General features: G+C 39.8%; 1 protein-coding gene across 2 annotated transcripts in view; it reads right to left on the reverse strand.

Moving 5' to 3' along the window:
- Pdss2 (decaprenyl diphosphate synthase subunit 2) overlaps nt 1-19,395 on the reverse strand; it is a 273,893-nt gene that overhangs the window by 28,379 nt on the left and 226,119 nt on the right. The window lies entirely within an intron of this gene.

The raw sequence follows: 19,395 nt of genomic DNA on the forward strand, positions 1-19,395 counted from the left end.
TCTGAGACAAGGTCTCCTATGTAGTTGAGACTGACCTGGAACTCACTATGTAGCCTAGGTTGGTCTCGAACTCACAGTGATCCCCCTGCCTCAGCCTCCTGAGTGCTGGGATTACAGGTGTGTGCCACCACGCCCAGCAGGCTCTTTTTCAAATAAAAAGAAACACTGAAAGAACTGACAAGGGGAGTCATGATTCTCCCCCAGCACACACCTTGTACACATAGGACATCTCATACATAGCCACTTGACCATCAAGTTAAGATACTAACAATAATGCCATACAATCTAACATTCAGTCCTTTCTCAGATTACTTCAATTCTTACCTCTGCACAGAACCAGAGCACTGTACAACAGGTCAGGTCTTGAGACCATATTTTTCCTGAATCTAACATGACACTATCCAAATAATTGATGTGGGCACACGACCTCCATGAGAGAAAAGGAAATGTTTATAACACTGGTTCTGACAGTTCTTTCTTCTTTATAATCTTTAAAACATTTTTCCAAAGATGCTTGCATAATTCTTCTTTTTTCATACTAAAAAATTTGGAATAGACCAATTTCAGACATAGTTATTGGTACCACCACAAACCACTCTAAAATTATGACTTCAATCTTTTGTCTTTTTTTGCAGTGCTAGGGATTGCACCTAGCTTGTTTCCAATGAAGCAAAATGTTTGCAACCAATATACTATAAAAAAAGAATTCAGGCTCGATAGTCTGCTCTTCTTTGTTTTTTTGGACCTGGGATTTCTAGTGAACTAAGTAAGAGCATGAACTTAGTACTGAGATACATTGTATAAACAGGAATATGAACAGGCTCCCCAGAGACAGCTTGTGTAATGGTTCCCTGTCACAAACAGGAATATGAATCTATTCTTGCAGAAATTTAAAAACCAGGCTATTCTTCTCTTTGGTCAGATATTTTTAGATATCTTCTTTCAAAATAAAATAGTTTTGTCTACACTGAAAATCCTTTCTCCCCACAGTAGCTCCTGCTGGACTGGGATTCGCTTATGACCCACTTACTTTGACACTGTGCCAACACCACACACTGGCTGTGATCCTATGAATAACCCATGGGTGGCTTACAACCACATTTCTTTGCTTTTGAGACAAGACCTCACTATGTCATTCAGGCTGGCCTTGAACTCAAGGTAATCCTCCTGCCTCAGCTTCCAGAGTGCTGGGATTATAGGCATGAATATCATGCCTGGCTACAACATTTCAGCAGTAGCACTTTCATAACAGAATTGGCCTTGAAGTTCTCCCAACTCTCAGCTGGGTCTTAGATTCATTCTGGATTAGAAGACACGTGGCGTTAAGGCTGAGGCTGTGAGCTTCTCATTTTTCCTGCTGTCTGTCCGTTCCCTCGTCTCGTGCTGGTGACCACATGCTCAAATGATGCACAAACTAAGACCTACAGAATTGGTCCAGCCACAGTGCGGCTCATCCCCAAAACACACTTGCCATTTCCTCACGACCAATTTTGATGTCTGTTCTCAGACATCCTTCAGTGTTTAATACATAGGCAGTGTTAAAAGTGTTGCAAATAGCATTTGTTGAAAGCTGGCAAGTTGAAGAATTTTTGCATCTTAGGATTGCAAGGTAAACTGTGGAGAAACTATATAATTTATAATAACTTAGGGAGGGCTTTTCCTTTTGGAGGGATTGAGGCACTTCTGTTTGTCTAAGAACCTGTAGTAGCAGTTTCTTCAGGTCAGATGAATGAATATAATGCTGCTCACAGATAAAGCCATCTAGAATAGGATTAAGATGTCACAATTTTTTGTAATACCATTTTCCCCATCACATCCACCTCCTATCCCCACCCCGTGCTACTGGTCTTTACACTGAACTACACTTCCCATTTTTTAAATTAAATTAAATTAAATTTAATTTTTTTGAGAAAGGGTCTTACTAAGTTGCCGATAATCCTGAAACATATTTTGTTTATAGACTATCTGAGAAAATTCCAGCACTCGTGTGTACTTATGCCTAACCACAAGCTATTTTTTTAAATAAATGTTATTTTATTCCATTCTCCCCCTTTTATGCCCCCTCCCTTCCCTATGTACAAAAGCTTTGTTTCAATTTTTTCCTTCTATTTTCACTTTTTTTCTTGTTCCTTTCTTCCTTTCTCCCTCCCTCCTCCCTTGTTCCCTCTCTCATTTGAACATTTTCTTTCCATTTCCCAATATTTTATTATACATTTTAGTCCTTATTTCCACTTTTGGTTTCTTACACCAGAGATACAACATGCTATTTAAACATTTGTGACTGATTTATTTCACTTAAGAGTATGGTCTTAAAATGCATCTATTTACCTATAAACTTCTGAAGCTCATCCTTCTTTATGGCATAGTACTCCTCCACTGCAGAACCCCCCCCCCACCTATTCTTTATTCACTCATTGACTGACAGGCACTTGGGCTATTTCCAAGGTTTAGTTACTACAAACATGGGTGTGCATGTATTACTGTGGTATGATGCTTCTAATTCTTTCAAGAAGATACCAAGAAGGGAAACAGCTGGGTCAAATGGGACCTCTAGTCTTAGTTTTTTTTTTTTTTTTTTTTTTTGAGATAGCAGGGATCAAACTCAGGACCTTGTGCTTGTAAGGCAGGTGTGGTGCCACTGAACTAAATCCTCAGCCTTTCTAGTTTTAATTTTTTGAGGAAACTCCACACTGATTCCCACAGTGGTTTCACCAGTCTATACTCCCAATGACACATTGGAGAAGGGTTCCTTTTCCCCCACAGCCCTGCCAACACTTGTTATTGGTTGATTTCTTGATAGCAGCCATTCTCTCTGGAGTGAGATAGAATCTCTGTTGTTTTGAATTGTATCACTCAGATGACCAGTGATGTTGAACATTGTTTCATATATTTATTTGGCATTTCTAATTCTTTATCTGAGAAGTGTCTGTTCATTTCAGATCCCCATTTTGGGATTGGGTCTTTAAATTTGGGGACCACAAGCTATTTTCAAACCCCAAATTCTCATTTTTGTATTCTTAGCTTGGCCCTTACAGTATTCCGATAGAAATGTACCATGGATGCTGGCAGAGAAATACGTGTAAAGTCTATACCTGCACTGCTTTGGCTCTGAAATGTTTTGAAAACTTGAAACAGTAGAAGCCTACACAGAATGACAGTATGACTGGTTAACATGGTCATTACCTACACAGACTACAACTACTAATACGTAGCTTGCCCAAATGTCCTTTTTTTTGGTACCAGGGATCGAACTCGGGACCATGCAGTTGTGAGGCAGGCGGCAGCACACTAAGCTAAATCCCCAGCCCCCGAATGTCCTTTTTATCACAACATTCTAGTACTGCGAAACCATTTCAACCTTGCTTGATTGCTTCAGCTTGTATGCAAAAGTATAATTATTTTAGAAAACAAACATGGTAGACATTTAAATATTTATATGTGTACAGTTTGAAGTGATAGATGGGTATAATATCCTCATGTACCATATACACTCTTGGGAGTAGACATTGTTACACATAAATATTTTCCATAGAAAGCTTAAAGCTTACAAAAATATAACAAGTCAGAAATAAATGCAAATATTTTAGTTCTCTACCTAAGTAATATTTCTCATTAAACACTACTGTTTTTTTTTAGGGCTGGGGATCAAACTCAGGGCCTTATGTATACAAGTGGCTCTACCACTGAGCTACCCCCCCAGGCCAATACTATCTATTATTATTATTTTTAAACATTTAATTTGAGAGGGGTGATAGTTTCTATGATACCTTATGGTGGTTTTCTCATTTAACAAATATTCACTGAGCACCTATTATAATTATGTCAGGTGCTTCTTAGGCACTAGAGACACAGTCACAAACAGAGCAGACCAATCTCTGTCCTCAGGGAGCTTACAATGTAGCGGGCTGAGACTATTATTTCAGAGAGGCTTCATATAAATCCTACTTTAGAACTGAAGCTCCCTGACAGCAGGGGAATTTTTTTCTTATTCACACTGTATTCTATGTCTAGATCAGCCTCTGAAAGAATAAATGGACAGATATATACAGGAAACTCATGAAACAAAATTCATTTTACTCTCCTGAGTTGTACGAAAGCTGGATATTTTGGTTCAGCGCTAGCATAGAGCTAATACACAGCCCTTGGCTGTTGATGCCACATAAATAAGATTTCCCACATTGAACAACGCCTGTTTTCACTTTTCTCACCTATTTGTATTTATGAGTAGATGATGGAAGGGAATCCAAGCTTCCAACTACAGACAATATCTAAAGATGTCATAAAAACTCAAGGACAAAACAGGAAGTAGCTTTAGTACAATTAAGTGCCTCTACCTTGAAAGCACCATGTTGAAGCAGTGAAAAGAACATAGAATGAAGTTAGGAAGCTTCCAGGCAGACAAGACGTACATCTCAAAGTGTCAGGTATTAAGGCCTGTCTTCTGAGGAAAACAACTGGCCAAAGATCTGAATTCTGGTACTCTCAGGGATACTGTGACTTCTTGGGAAGATGGACGTGTTGGGAGCCAAAACACAGGGTTTCTGGACCTTACTGGATTAAAACATTTTTATATGGACCTGCCTTTCCTTGTTTGCAAAGTAAGGGTACTGGGCCAGACCAGAAGGTCTTAAATGTTGGATTCTCTCTAATGTTGTACAGGGGTCCTCAGAATCACACATAGGTAGCTTCGAAAAATGCAGGTCCTGGATTGGGGATTTAGCTCAATGGTTCTGCCACCTGCCTTGCAAGCGCAAGGACCCAAGTTCGATCCCCAGTACAAAAAAAAAAAAAAAAAAAAAAAAAAAAAAAAAAGCAGGTCCTTCATATCCTATCAGTGAAATTCTGACTTGTTTGAGGATCACTGGTTTGGTGTATGTGTAATGCCCTTTCCAATTTATGCATCTATGTGCAACAGTGCTGCTTTCAAAGGCTAAAAGAGAACAACTATATAAATTCCTTAAGTCTCAAGGAGAACAGAGCTCCGTAACTTTTCCCCCTTTTACAGACATCTGCCACTTATCATGTATATTTCTAGCAGAGCAAGATATTATTAAAATAGCTTTCTCAGTGGGGCCCAAAATAGGCTGATACAAAATAAATGTAGACCATATTCCAACAGCCGCAGTCCTGAACCTCAATCCTGCTACCCTGTTTGCCTAGAGAAGGAAGCTACTGTAAATTCTACCAGGCACAGCAATTCCCTGAGGGCTTCATTATGAGGGTCTTTAAAGCGATTCAGTTCATCTCTTTGCCTCCTGTGGGTGTGCTCCTTGTCAATCCAGGTCATGAGAAAACAAAGTAATTTTTCCCAGTCTTTAGGAGTTCACAGAGAATGTGTGGCTTGAACCTTGTTTTATCTTTAAAAAATGTGAGAATAGACAAGCGAGCGTGCCAGTAGTGCTCATGACACTGGAGGCCCCTCCGACAGCTGCGCAGAGCACTGTAAAACAATATTCCACACGAAAGTAGAAAGGCCAGCCCTCTGATTGAGAGGATGCACAAAGGCATTAATTCCAAAGGTTTATACACCAGTCTCTACAGACCACAGGCAGATAGATTCCCTGTGGGTAAGTAATGGGTGTACAATGTGGTCTTTTACTTTAAGAAACAAATGCTTTTTTATAAGTCAGGTAACAAAGAAGGATTGGATGACATAAACGAACTGTTTCCAATTTCCAACTACTGTTATCTGGATTTGAAAGCTGGATATGGCGACACCTTTCCCTCAATGCAGAAAACCAATATTCTACATCAGGGAGTCTAAGAATTGTGAGAGACTGATCATCTCTATTTACCAGGTTATTTCTTCCCAAATGTTACCTGCTATATTTTGTGATGTCATTTTAAAAGAGTCTCTTTAAGAAAACCACTTCTCTTCTTCTAGTTAAAAGAATATAATCAACATCCATTTGCTCTCCACCTGGGTTTCCCGGTTGCTAGTATTTTTACCACCTTTGCAGGCCTGATCTTTCTCTAGATGTCCATTTGCTATCTGTAAGTTGCAGACATCATGATGATCATCCCTAAATATGTCAGCATTGTCTAAGAACAAGATACTCTTCTCCATAATAACAAATCCATTCTCACACCCAAGAAGCTTGTCATTTATTATAGCATCTAAAATACACTTCATATTCAAAATTTACAAGTTTAACCAGTAATGTCTTTAGAATTGTTTTGATCTCAATCTAAGATTAAATTAAAAGCCATCCCTCAAGGAGCCAACACAGCAAGGAGCCAACATGGAAGACAATCAAGACATTCACTGAAGGCCAGAACTGTAAAAGGAGAGAAACTACTACAACTTTGTGCTTCCCCTGGGGATAAATAGCCGGGATTGATATTCTAAATAGGTATCAATCATCTGGGTGTGGGGCTAAGGTCTTAACCCAGCCTTTCCAGGAAATATCCCTGACCCCCACCCTTACTGAAAATCCTTGTATGCTTGCTGCGTGACTTGCTACCCATTTGACCCTCATTTAATCAATATTACCTGGGTGACAGTACTTTAATCTTATTGGTTGGTCCTGGTTTTGCCCCACTTCATGCCCACCTTGTAATTTTCCATTGGGTCTTACAGTTTTGTCCCACTTTGTACCTCCCCACATGGCTTTGCTATATAAAACATCTTTGAAAATTAGGGTAAGCAGGCAACCCACTTTCTGGTTCCCCTTCTGTCTCTCTTAGATAGAAGCTTTCTTTCCCTCAATAAAATTTTCCTATTCTTAAAAACAAAAGAAAACAAAACAAAACCATGCACTGCTTTTGGATATTATCTCTTTAACCCCTTCTATTTTACAACAGCCTCAATGCCACAGTTTCTTCTCTTTCATAATATAGATATTTTATAAGCTCATAATGGCCAGTATCTTGGGTTTGCCTGATAATTTTCCATGATGAGATTCATGTTAAACATTTGACAAGACAACAACATAGATGATGCTGTATAATTCTCAATTGCAGCAAAAATCACCCAATATTAGTCTGATCCATTACTAATGAAATTGTCTGCTCACAGCTTTCCTACATATTTAGAAAGTAATTTGTTGGGTCTTTTATTTTTAATAGAGATTGAACCCAGGGCTTTTGCACTGAGCTATATCTTCAGCCTTTTAAAGAAATAACTTCTTTTCTATTTTTTTTGGTACCGGGGATTGAACATGGGTCCTTGCGCTTTGCGAGGTTAGTGGCAGAACCACTGCACTAAATCCCCAGACCCCCAAAAATAGTGTCTTTATTTTATTTTTTTGGTTTTTTGAGACAGGGTCTTACTATGTAGTTGAGACTGACCTGGAACTCACCATGTCGCCCAGGCTGGTCTCGAACTCACAGTGATCCTCCTGCCTCAGCCTCCCAAACGCTGGGATTATAGGCGCGCACCACTACACCCAGCTTTAAAACTGCACATTTTGAGCCTGGCACAGGGGCACAGGCCTGTTGTCCTACTATAGTACTTTAGGAGGCTGACAGGGGGATCCCAAGTTTGAGCCCAGCCTGGGCAACTTAGTAAGACCCTGCCTCAAAAAGTAAAAGGACTGTGAATACAGCTCAGTGCAGAAGGCTTTGGATTTGGTCCGTAGTACTGGGGGGAAAAAAACCCCACAATTTTGAACGAGCAAAAAATTTATACAGGTCTCAGGCCATGAGCAAGATCAGCGTGACAGAACTGAACAGCGACCTCCAGTGGCACGGTCCCAAGGCATGGCCATCCCAAGGCCATAGGTGGGGCACTTCAAGCTCCCATGCTGAAACTGAAGTTAAATTTTCCATTTAACTTTGTTATTCTTATTTGAAAAATTCCTCCGACTACACAAGTTCAAAATCCTGATTTTGGACTCTGACTGCCCCTCTTTAACCCATGCTTGCCAGCTTCTTTACTATCAGTTTTCAGATACTACACATTTTCTCTCCAAAATGAGTTTTAGACCCAATCTCCTTACCTGGCTGTTCTCACTGCCAACCCCACTTGAGACTTCTCTCCTTCACTTATGAACTGGTCCCCAAACTTCTCAGCCAATCTCCTAGTCATCTCACTGTTCCTTTCATCCTATGTAACGTAGCCAGACTGAGCTCCCTCAAACAGACCAGCCTGACACTACCTGGCTTAGAAACTTCAATGTGTGCTTCATGACTTCTGAATTGAGTGCATTTTTCATTTGCAAACATCTCAATCTTTAAAAATTTGGGAAAATTCACATAAAATTTATCATCTTAACCATTTTAAAGGGTACAATCCGATGGCATTTAGTACACTCAAAATGTGTAACCACTACCACTATCGAGTTTATTTTTATCACCTCAAAACAGAATCTGTACCTATTAATCAACCCCTCCCCATTTCAGCCCCCGGGAACCAACAATCTGCTTTGTCTCTCTATGGGTTTGTCTATTCTGGATATTTAATATAAAGACAGTCACATAATTTCTTGATTTTTGGGTCTTTTTCATTTAGCATGTCTTTAAGGTTCATGCATGTTGCAGTACATATCTATCAAATGTTATTCTCTTTTATGGCTGCATAACTTTTGACTCAAGGGATACACAACATTTTGTTTAACCATTCATCAGCTAAAATTAGGCTATTTCTACCTTTTGGTTATTGTGAATATTGCTGTTGCTGTTTCTGTTTTGTGTGTTTCTGAGTGTGTGTGTGTGTGTGTGTGTGTGTGTGTGTGTGTGGTAAAGGGGATTGAACTCAGGGCCTCACACATGTTAGGCAAGGCTCTACGACTGAGCTATATTCCCAGTCCTCCAATTTATAATCCTCCTGCCTCAACTTTCTGAGATTCAGGTGTGCCAGCTCTCTGCTGCATATGTTCCTTTCTTCTTAAGAGGCATAAAGGGATATTAAGCAGAATTTTAAAAGTAAACACTCAAAGAAATAGAGTGCAAACTCTCAAGAGAGTGAGGTGCATTACTTTCTAGAGCTGGGAACATTTATATTTCTCTTGAGAGGTTGGAAGTCTACTGGAAGTTCCATACTGGGTCTTGTGAACCAAAGTCCTTAAAATAGAGTCATTACCTATTACTTCATAGTGATTCCTCATCTGTTCCTTACACACAGCCCTATCTGTTTAAAATTCCATCCAAATTGTAATACGTTTTTCTTTGAATGCACATGCTTATTACACAACTATGTCACCTGTCTTTTTCTTGTTGCTGAGACCCTGATACCAACAGTTAAAGGAGGGTTACTGTAGCTGACAGTTTGCAGAGGTTTCAGTTTATAGTAAGCTGGCTCCAAGGCAGGGTGGCATAGCAAGGGGCATCACAGAGGAGAACAGTTCATGGTAGGCAGAAAGCAGGAAGGCAGCAAAGTAGCAAGGAAGCAAGGGACAAGTAGCCCTCTTCCTGTTCCTTATATTCTATCCAGGCTACCCTGGGGCAGGTAGCACTCATGCCCAGAGTGGGGTACCCTTAATCCTAACCCTGCACTGTGAACCAATCCCAGCATCATACCCTTAATCCTAGCATCACGTCTTTAACCTCAACATCTCACACTCTACATCCAGCTGGCTGGAGATTTAGCTCAGTGGTTCCACCACCGGCCTTGCAAGGGCAAGGGCCCGAGTTCCATTCCTGGTACAAAAAAATAAAAAGTAGATCCAGCCACCACCGAGAAGCCCCACCTATGACCGCATAAGGGACATCTAGATACAAGTCATACATCACCTTTTCACGGCTTTCTTTGCCTAGAAAGCCCCCCATTTCCATCTCTGCCATGTACTTCACAAACCCATTCTTGATTTTCCCAACTGGACACAAATTTTCTTGCCACTGAGCTCCCTAAATGTCATTAATTGCAGGGTTCCTCATATAGGGTATAAAAATATGGTGAATTGTTTTTCTTTTTGTTTTTATGGTACCAGGACTCAAACTCAGGACCTTGCACTTGTGAGGCAGATGTGGGGTGAAATCTTAAATTAAAAAAAAATTTATTACAGTAAAAGAGACATTGCCATTAATTTCCTTCATAATACTCCCTCTTTCTTTGACCATTTACCCATCATTCCACCACTTTTTGAAGCATTCTTAAAGCCCTTTTTCATAAATATCTTCAGTTGTTTTGTTATGGTGCCTCAGTGTTCTGAATCCATTCAAAACATTTACCTTTCATGGTCATTTTGACTTAGGGGAAGAGCCAGAGGTCCACATCTGGTGAATAAGGTGGATAAGGACACATTAAGACTTTTAAGAGCCTACTTTTCCTTTTTAAGAGCAATCACTGTATTTTTTTTTTTAATCACACCTCAGACAGGAAAAGACTTCCAGAACACCATCTGGAAATGATGGATAAGTGTGTTCGAAGCTAAAGGGAATATTTTGAGGGGAATCGATGTCAAAGTGTTAATGTGCCTTTTACTGCCAAAAAAAAAAAAAAATTTTTTTTTTTTTTTTTTTTTTTTTTTTTTACATAGGGTCTATGAGCTCACTATGTAGCCCAAGCTGCCCTCAGACTCAAGGTGATCCTCTTGGCTCAGCCTCCTGAGTGCTGGAATTACTGAGGTATACCACCATGCCTGGCTCCTACAACAAGTGTTTTTTAATTTAAACATCACTGTGTATTTCAGTCACCCCTTATAGTTGTATATTTCTCCTTTTCCTTCATGAGATCACAGATAGCCTTCAGGCAATTTATTGCTATATCTTCTTTAATTTTGTGATTCCAGGGATCAAACTCAGGGCTTTGTTCAGGGTAGGCAACTGCTATACCACTAAGCCACACCCCCAGCTGTTGCTAGATCATTTGTGGTCATGTACTTTGTTTCTTTAAGTGCAACAGAAAAATCTTACTTTATTTTAGATATATAAAGTTATTTCATAGTCTGTGGTCACATACTGCTCTTTCAAATGCCCAAAATATACATCTTTTATGGTAGAAGAGGATAACATTGTCCTCATTGAAATGACTCAAAATATCTTAAATACAGTACATAGAAGACTATTGCATATGGTATTAATGAGGATTCTCTGCACATTTTCTCTTTTGTTTAAGCATCTGCATATGTTATTTTTATGTCCACCAACCCTGTCTAGTGAGCAGTCTTTGTTTTACTTTTTGAATAAGAAGTAGGAGCAGGCTATCTAGGGACAAATGAGTTACAGTTTAGCAATGGTAATAGGTGGTATATACTTATGGTATTTTACGGCTGGTTATGACAGTGTCAGAATGTCACAAGCCAAATTGACATTTCACTACTTCTAGGAATAGCCAAGAAAATATAATCATAATTCTTATTTCTTCAGGTGACTTATAATGACAGCAGAAAACTAAAATGATCATTAAAAATAAAGCTTGCTGACCTGCAACAGCCCCTGGACTCCCTGAGAGTCAGAGCTCTGTGGTTCTCTGAAGGATTCTATGTTCTTTTATTAGAAATCAAAACGAAAACTGAGTAATGACTTCACCTCCCTAGGGCGAATCACCCATTCACTAACTGTTTTATCTGATCATTATTTTTCAGCTGCTGCAAATGTAAATTTAAAATTAAAGCAGGGAAGTATTTGTTGAATTTAGTATAGAGACAATGCTCAACAAATATTTTTCAGCTGTTTTGGATTCTAGCCTTGTGTTCTTAACTGTCTTTTGTGAAAGGGGGCATGTGGGCCCATGGCCTATGTTTGCGAGCAAAGAGGGTTAATGAATTTTATGGTCTTGGGGGCGGGGGTCAGAGAAGAGGCAGCAGGGACCAATATGAAAAATCCAAGGTGTTTTCCTCTGAGCTTTACAATGATGTTGAAGGGGTACTAAGCAAATGTGATTTCTTAGTTACTTTTCTCTCACTGTTGAGACAAAATGCCGGACACCCAAAGTTAAGGGAGGAAAAGTTTATTCAGCTCACAGTTCATACAGGTTTCAGTCCACGATCAGCAGGCTCCAAGGCAGGGTGGCACATGGCAGAGGGGCTTTGCAGAGAAACAGTTCATGGCAAGGCAGAAAGTAGCAAAGCAAAAGCAACAAGGGGCCCTTAACAGTGTCTTTCTATCCTTTATATCTTATCCAGGCTACTTAGGATGGGTAGCACTCATGCCTTTAATCCTAGAGCCCCTGGGTCTAGCACTGCCAGTGTCACATAACCTAGATCTAGCCATCTCTGAAAAAGTGCCACCTCTGACTCCATGAGGCTTCTGGGGGGGACACCTAGACACAAGCCATAATATGTAATCTCCATGCTTCTTTGTCTAGTCAATAATTCTCCTTCCAAGCAGGAAATCAAGAGAGCAGATGAGACATTAACTTGTCTGGATAGAGCAGAAAGGTAATTACATGAGGTAATAAGAAATCATAAGTGACTTCCATCATAAGGCGCAAGATTTTCTCAGTGTCAAAACTTGTCAAAGTTTCTAATAGAGATAATATTTTTCTTATAGTACATCTCTTGCCTAAGACTTATTTCTTAGATTTATTTAAGATCTGAAACAAACCTAGTTCAATGCCATCATTTTACAGAAAATAACTGGGATACGAGAGAATGTGACCAGGTACCGGTAGAGCCCAAACTAGAATCCAGGTCTTCCAACACCTGATTCTCCATGGCCACTTCAGCTACCTTGACTTTTTCTAGTTGACAAAATGGAGTTGGCATCAAATTGCCTCACCCTGAAGACCTCTCTGCACACTTTTGGACAAATATTAATGGGATGACTACTCCAAGTAATTCCCCTTGCTGTGTACTATGGGCAATTCAAAGGTGAATTTGCTATTATTCCCAGTGAATTTACAATCAAATCCAAAATGGGAGGAGGAGAGGATCACAAATATACATGAAACAATCAGAAAGAGAATGGGTAGTAATTTCAGGATTAACAAACAACCTCCTTGAGCATCAAAAAGGAATATCCCTTTCAAATATTACCCAAATTGTGTTCCCTATTTCTGACTCCAAAGAAGACCATTACTTTATAGAGCTTTGCATAAACATGTTTAGATTAAATTTAGAAGATTACAATAAATTCCAGTAAAGAGTCTTTACTCTGAAGGTTACGACTGCTGTCTCCTACTTAACAGAAACAAACTTACTTGCTGTGGATGATTTCCCTTCTCTTTATCAATGTTCCCTGCTGACTCAGACAGGTAGTTATAGCAAGGAGGTCCTGAAGTCATAGAGCAAATCAAAGCCGCCCAGCAGGGCATCAGGGCAAGCAGTAAAACCCCCAGTGCTTCCTGAAGGATGAGGATGTAGAACTGGCTGCAGCAGGTCCAGGCTGGAGGAGGGTGGATGGCCTTTGCCCACAACATCATCTCAGGGATTACTGACCTCTACATCAAGGCTCTGATATACTCGAGTTACTGCCCTTGCATGATACAGGCTTTTACAATAGATATCCCTTTAAATCTAAAATCCAATCAGAGAGAATGATTTGGTATATTTCACCAGCCGCTTAGGAAATCCTGGACTGTTCCAGTTATCTACATTTTGCAACTCTATATGTCTGCAAAGAAACTTAAGAGTTAAAACATATACCTTTTCTTTACAATTCATTTCTAAGTTACTTCTACATGTGCGTGAATACATGTGAAGTTCCTAGGGAGAGCTACTAGCTTTCACTTAACATATTCAGCTGGGTCTTTTCAACCAAAATGTAAATCTGCAATGTATTCTAATGCAACCCAATTACAGTTACTAAAGCCATCTGTATATGTATTTTCAGAGCAGCTGTCCAAAAACACACAAATACACCCCAGTAGTATATGTAACATTCAATAGCTGAATGATTTTTTATTTTATTATACTTCACTTAACCTTTTTAATATTTTTAAATGAGTCAATTTCATTTTCTTCCTTTCATAATTAATATCTTAGTACATATTTTAGTATGTAAGTCTTTGACTACATATCTGCCATTTTTCTTAGGAGTGATTCATAGAAATGGAATTATATTTATTACATTTAAATTTTTAAAATTAAATTAATAAATTTTTAGAATAGTAGGGCCCGAGCCCAGGGCCTTCTCATTGAGCTATGTCCCCAGCCGCTACCCCACCACCACGTTTTTATTTTTCTTTTTTATAGTGAGATAGGGTTCTCACTGAGTCTCTAAAGTGCCTAGGCTGGGCTTGAATTTTTGATCCTCCTGCATCAGATTCCCAGAGTGTTGGGAAGACAGGCATGGATTATCACATGCGGCTTACATTTTTTTTTTGCGGGGGGGAGGAGAGACAGGGCCCATGTAATTCAGGCTGCCTTGAACTCAGTATGTAGCCCAGGCTAGCCTCAGACTTGTAGTGATCCTCCTGCTTCAACCTCCCAAGTGCTGGGATTATAGATGTGTGCCATCACTTCTGGCTTTAAACGAAAAGTTTAAAAATAAAAACAGGTAGTATTTAAATAAAAATAAAAATAGGGTAGTATTTAAAAGATCAAGTAGTACAAGACTTCTAAGAAAACAATGCAGTACACTCCAGATCTTCTGTCCCATGTCCTATCTTTAACTCTTTCTGTCATTTACCAAATGATGCTCTATTTTGATTTTTAAAATTAGACATTGTCCATTTTGCTGCATGGAAGAAATATTTAGCTCTCTTGTATCACCATTTTTTTTTATACCTTCTTCCCATTCAATCACATTTTTTAAGTAAATCAATATTCAGTTTTTAGGAGGGCAACTGTTACCAGATGGTCACCATGAAGTTCAATCCTTCTGTGACCTCAAACTGTCACAAATATTGCAAAAGCCACTTCACATGTGCAGGAAGATCATGTCTTCCCTGCACCACAAAGAGTGGCAGCGAAAAAACAAACACAAAACCAATGCTTGCCTCCTCCCTATCTGCAAGGATGACAAAGCCTAGGTGGTTTTCTTTTTTGAGACAGGGTCTTGCTATGTAGTCAGGCTGGCCTTGAACTCACAGCAATCCTCTTGCCTGAGCCTCCTGAATGCTGGGACTACAGGTATGTGCCACCATGGCTGGCTAGTCCATGTGGTTCGAAGACACTACAAAAGTTAGCAAATTGGCAAGACAGTCCAGATGCACAGAAAGATACATGTCATTACACACAGCAGTGTAACATGAGAAGGCTACCAGAACGACTGTTCACGGGGCACTCACCTGAGCAAGATGGTAAGGGCTGGACCAGTGGTAGCAAACCTCTGGCACAGGTGTTGCAGCGGGCTGTTTATTATCACTGATAAATAACAAACCTCTAGAGGTTCTCCATCACTTGGCTAGCCCACATGCCAATGGACTGGAAAAACACTACTGATGCAAAGCCAAGACCTGACATGTGAAAGGCAAAGAGAAGGAAGCACTTCCTGGGAAAATGCAAAAATGAATGTAACCAGTTGGGCAACCACAGGTTAACTAGATTTCTAGCCCAGTGTATACGTCTTTGGAACGTTTCAAGATGTCTCTTGAATGTTTTCATTTCCCTTGAATTTTGGCTGACAAACCTGCTTTTATAATTTTTTTTGTCTTGTTTTTTTGAGACAGGGTCTCACTATGTAGTTGAGACTGACCAGGAACTCACTATGTAGCCCAGGCTGGTCTCGAATTCACAGCGATACTCCTGTCTCAGCCTCCCAAGTGCTGGGATTACAGGCGTGTGCCACCACGCCTGGCTGCTTTTATAGTTTTGATTAATAACTTTATGAATGAAAATTGGAAATGTTTCCTAATTCCAAATGGTATTTGCATTGCTTTATAAATAAAATACATTCATTATAAAAATTCAGGATTTATATTTTTGTTATATAAATATTATTCTTTATGCCATAAGGAATACTGTGATTACATTTCCTCTCTTATACATTTTTAATTTTTCCACTATAGCTAATAATTACTTCATTCTATTGCCTAAATTCAGTGTAGCTGTTTTATCTCTTTTTTTTCTTGTCCCTTCTTTCCCCCTCCCCTCCCTTTTTCCCTGTCTCATTTGAACATTTTCTTCCTATTTCCCAGTGTCTATTGTACATTTTAGTCCCTAAGTCCACTTTCGGTCTCTCACACCGAATTAATTAAATGCGGTATTTAATAGGCATCTTCAACTTATTTTAGTGTTGCTGCTTTAAAAGGTGGCCCCAAACCTTTGATCTTGCTTTAGAGAGGTGAGTGTATGATTCCTTGCCTTTGTTCTGCATGGGCCTCTGGGTTTTGATAGACCAGGAAAATGACAATGACCTCTGTGGCAGTCATAGGGAAGATGCAAGCCTCTGCTGTGCTTGGTGGAACACTGTACGCATTACTGAGCAGTCTCCCTATTCAGAGGCTGCCACTCTGTGACGAGAGGGTGCCCAGCTAAATGGAGAGGTCACGTGCGAGCCTCTGGGTGGTCAGCAGTCTGGTGATCCAGACACTCAGGGCGCTGGCACGTGTGAACAAGGCAAGAGACTCCAGATAATTTAGTCCCCAGCACTGTTGCCATGTCTAGCAGCGGGGTTTGTTAGGTGATGTCCCAGACATCACAGAGCACAGTCAAGTCAGCCCACTATGCCCTGTCCTAATTCACAATCCCTAGAACTGTGCACCTAATAAAATGGGTATTTTTAGCAGCTAAATTTTGTTCTAATAATAGTTAAATGAATATTAAGTTTTCTATGTACCTATAATTAATTCATCTCTAATTCTCAACATGCTCAAGCATATTAGGTGATTTATCCATTCCATATTTTTCCCCCTTGGGAAATGTTTCTTATACAGATCTCTGTCCTCTTGTCCACTGCAGCCTGGACATACAGCCATCAGTCTAGGATGTGCTAGGACGACAGCAGGATAGCGTGTTATTCAAGGATGCAGACCCTGTACATGGGCTGCCTGGATTTGAATGCTCGATTCCCCACTTGCCAGTCGTGTGACTGCAACACCTCCTTCATCTCGGTGCCCCAGGTCCTCATCAGAACAGCACCTGACTTAGATAGTAGATGCCTTTCCTCTTGCCTGATTATTCTCCCCTTCACATTGCCCTGGGATTTCCCACTGTCTCCAGCATTTGTCCAGCCCCTAGTTCCTAGAGTCCATGTCTTTTTTTTTGGTTACTCCCTTGTCAGGATGGAATATAGTACTGCTCTCTGAAACAAAGGTGCATGGAAGTTAAGTTTTTTGAGACCTTGTAGATCTGGTTTTTTTGTTTTTTGTTTTTTTTTTTGGTGCTGGGGATCAAATTCAGGACCTTGCACTTGCACTTGCAAGGCAGGTGTGGTGCAACTGAGCTAAATCCCCAGCCCTGTAGATCTGTTTTAAATAGTCTTTAATATCATATTTGATATATGGCTGGCATAAAATTATAAATTGGAAACAATTTTCCCTTTGAATTTTGAAGGCATTATTCCACTGTCTTGAATCTTTGTCACTACCATGATCACATTCTAATTCTTGGTTCTTTGTATGAAGGTTTTCTTTTCTCCACAGGGGCATTAGGAACTCATCTTTATCCACACTGTTTCATACTTTGATAATGATGTGACTTGGACTGGGTCTTTACTTATTTCCTTATTTTCTGTATTGGGGATGGAACTCAGGGCTTCCTGCATGCTAAGCATGCGCTCCACTACGACTGAACCACACCCTCAGCATGGTGTGGGTCTTAGTTTATTATTTAGGTCACCATTACAATTTGGAGACTCAAATCTTTCAGTTCTCAAAACTTTTCTTATTAAAAATTTCATTAATTCTTTCACTTCCATTTTAAATTTTCTGAGACTTTTAATTCATCTGACATTTCTGATGTCTTCTCATTTTTCTATCTTCTATTTTCTCTTGTTCAGTTTTCTCATTTTATCTTCTATGCTTCTCATTCAAAAAATTTGAGATCATATTTTCATATTTTATAATTCTGATTCCATATATATCTGTATTTACATCTACATTTACATCTGTCTTAGTTACTTTGCTCTTGTTGCTGAGACAAAATACCTGACACACAACGTCAAGGGGGAAAGGTTCATTGGTTCATTTGGCTCACAGTTTAAAGAGGTTTCAGTCCATATTGGGTAGCTCGAAGGCAGGGTTGCACATAGTAGAGAGGCAACATAGAGGAAAAACAGTTCATTGCACACAGAAGACAGTGAAAGCAACAAGGGGCCTTAACAGCATCTTCCTGCCCCTTTTATCTTATCCAGATTACTTATCAGTGGGTGACACTCACACCTTTAATCTTGGTGCCTTTAAGCCTAACACTGCATCATGAATCAATCCCAGCATCACACATCTAGATCCAGTCACCTCTGAAAAAGCCCCACCTATAACTGCATGAAGTTTTGGGGAAGACATCTAGACACAATCTAGACATAAGCCATAACTCTTTTTGTCTGTCTATAATTTTTTTTTTTTGAGACAAGGTCTTGTTATGTAATATAGGCTAGTCTTAAACTCACTGTGTAGTCCAGGCTGGCCTTGAACTCACAGAGATCCTCCTGTAACAGCCTCCTAAGTACTGGGGTTGCAGTGCCCAGCAATTCTGTTTTATATTCTTTTTTTTTTTTGAGACAGAGTCTCACTATGTAGGTAAGTCTGACCTGGAACTCACTAGGTAGCCCAGGCTGGTCTTGAACTCACAGCAATCCTCCTGCCTCAGCCTCCTGAGTGCTGGGATTACAGGCATGCGCCATCACACCTGGCTCCAGCAATTCTGATTATATTTTATAATCACTTCTTCTAATATCAGTTTAAAATCTTGCTAAAGTGCTTCTGAAAATATCTCTTTCCTTTCATCATTTTTGTTTCCTTTGAGTCTCCTTTTTCATTAGTTGGTTTTTGACTTTTTCTTTCTCAGGGAAGCCCTGTGGTCTTCTGTAACTTATTCTCTTTGTCAGTGAGGCAGCTGGAGTTTCTTGTGCATAACAGCACACTGAGCCTTGCTGACTGGCAGGTATGGCTGTTGAGGACTGACAATGGATATAGCATGTTTACTGAGAATGGCCCAAATAGCCACATCTGCAGGTCTCTCTCGTGGGTTTGACAGTTTCCTAAGAAAGGATTCCTCCAGGTTTCTACATGGTGATTAGGCAAGATTTTAAGCTGGCTGCTAGCATTTTGAGGGTCAATACAAGAAAAAGGTTGAGAGAGGGGAAACCTGTCTTTCAGAATGCTGCTATCCATGGCAATCTGCTGTATTTAATTTAATTTAATTTATTATTATTATTATTAATTCTTGGTACTAGGGATTGAACCTGGGTCCTTGTGCTTACAAGGCAGGTGGTGAAAACACTGAGCTAAACTAAATCCCTGGCCACGGCAATCTGCTGTAAATAGGGTATCTACCCTCATCTTCCCTGTCCTCCGTGGTGCCTGGTTTCCCCAGTGTAGGGCCTCAGATTAACCCAACCAATCACAACCACGCAGGTGAGTATATCTCATAAAGCTCTGTATAAGAAGGCAAGAACTTTTACACTGGAGTTTCTAAATTAAAAGAAAACCAAAAAATTCCTTCTCCTATTCTATCTTCATGCCTCCAAAAG

The sequence above is a fragment of the Fukomys damarensis genome, unplaced genomic scaffold (genome assembly GCF_012274545.1).
Source record: "Fukomys damarensis isolate Sample0158 unplaced genomic scaffold, DMR_v1.0_HiC HiC_scaffold_14, whole genome shotgun sequence".
Taxonomy (NCBI): domain Eukaryota; kingdom Metazoa; phylum Chordata; class Mammalia; order Rodentia; family Bathyergidae; genus Fukomys; species Fukomys damarensis.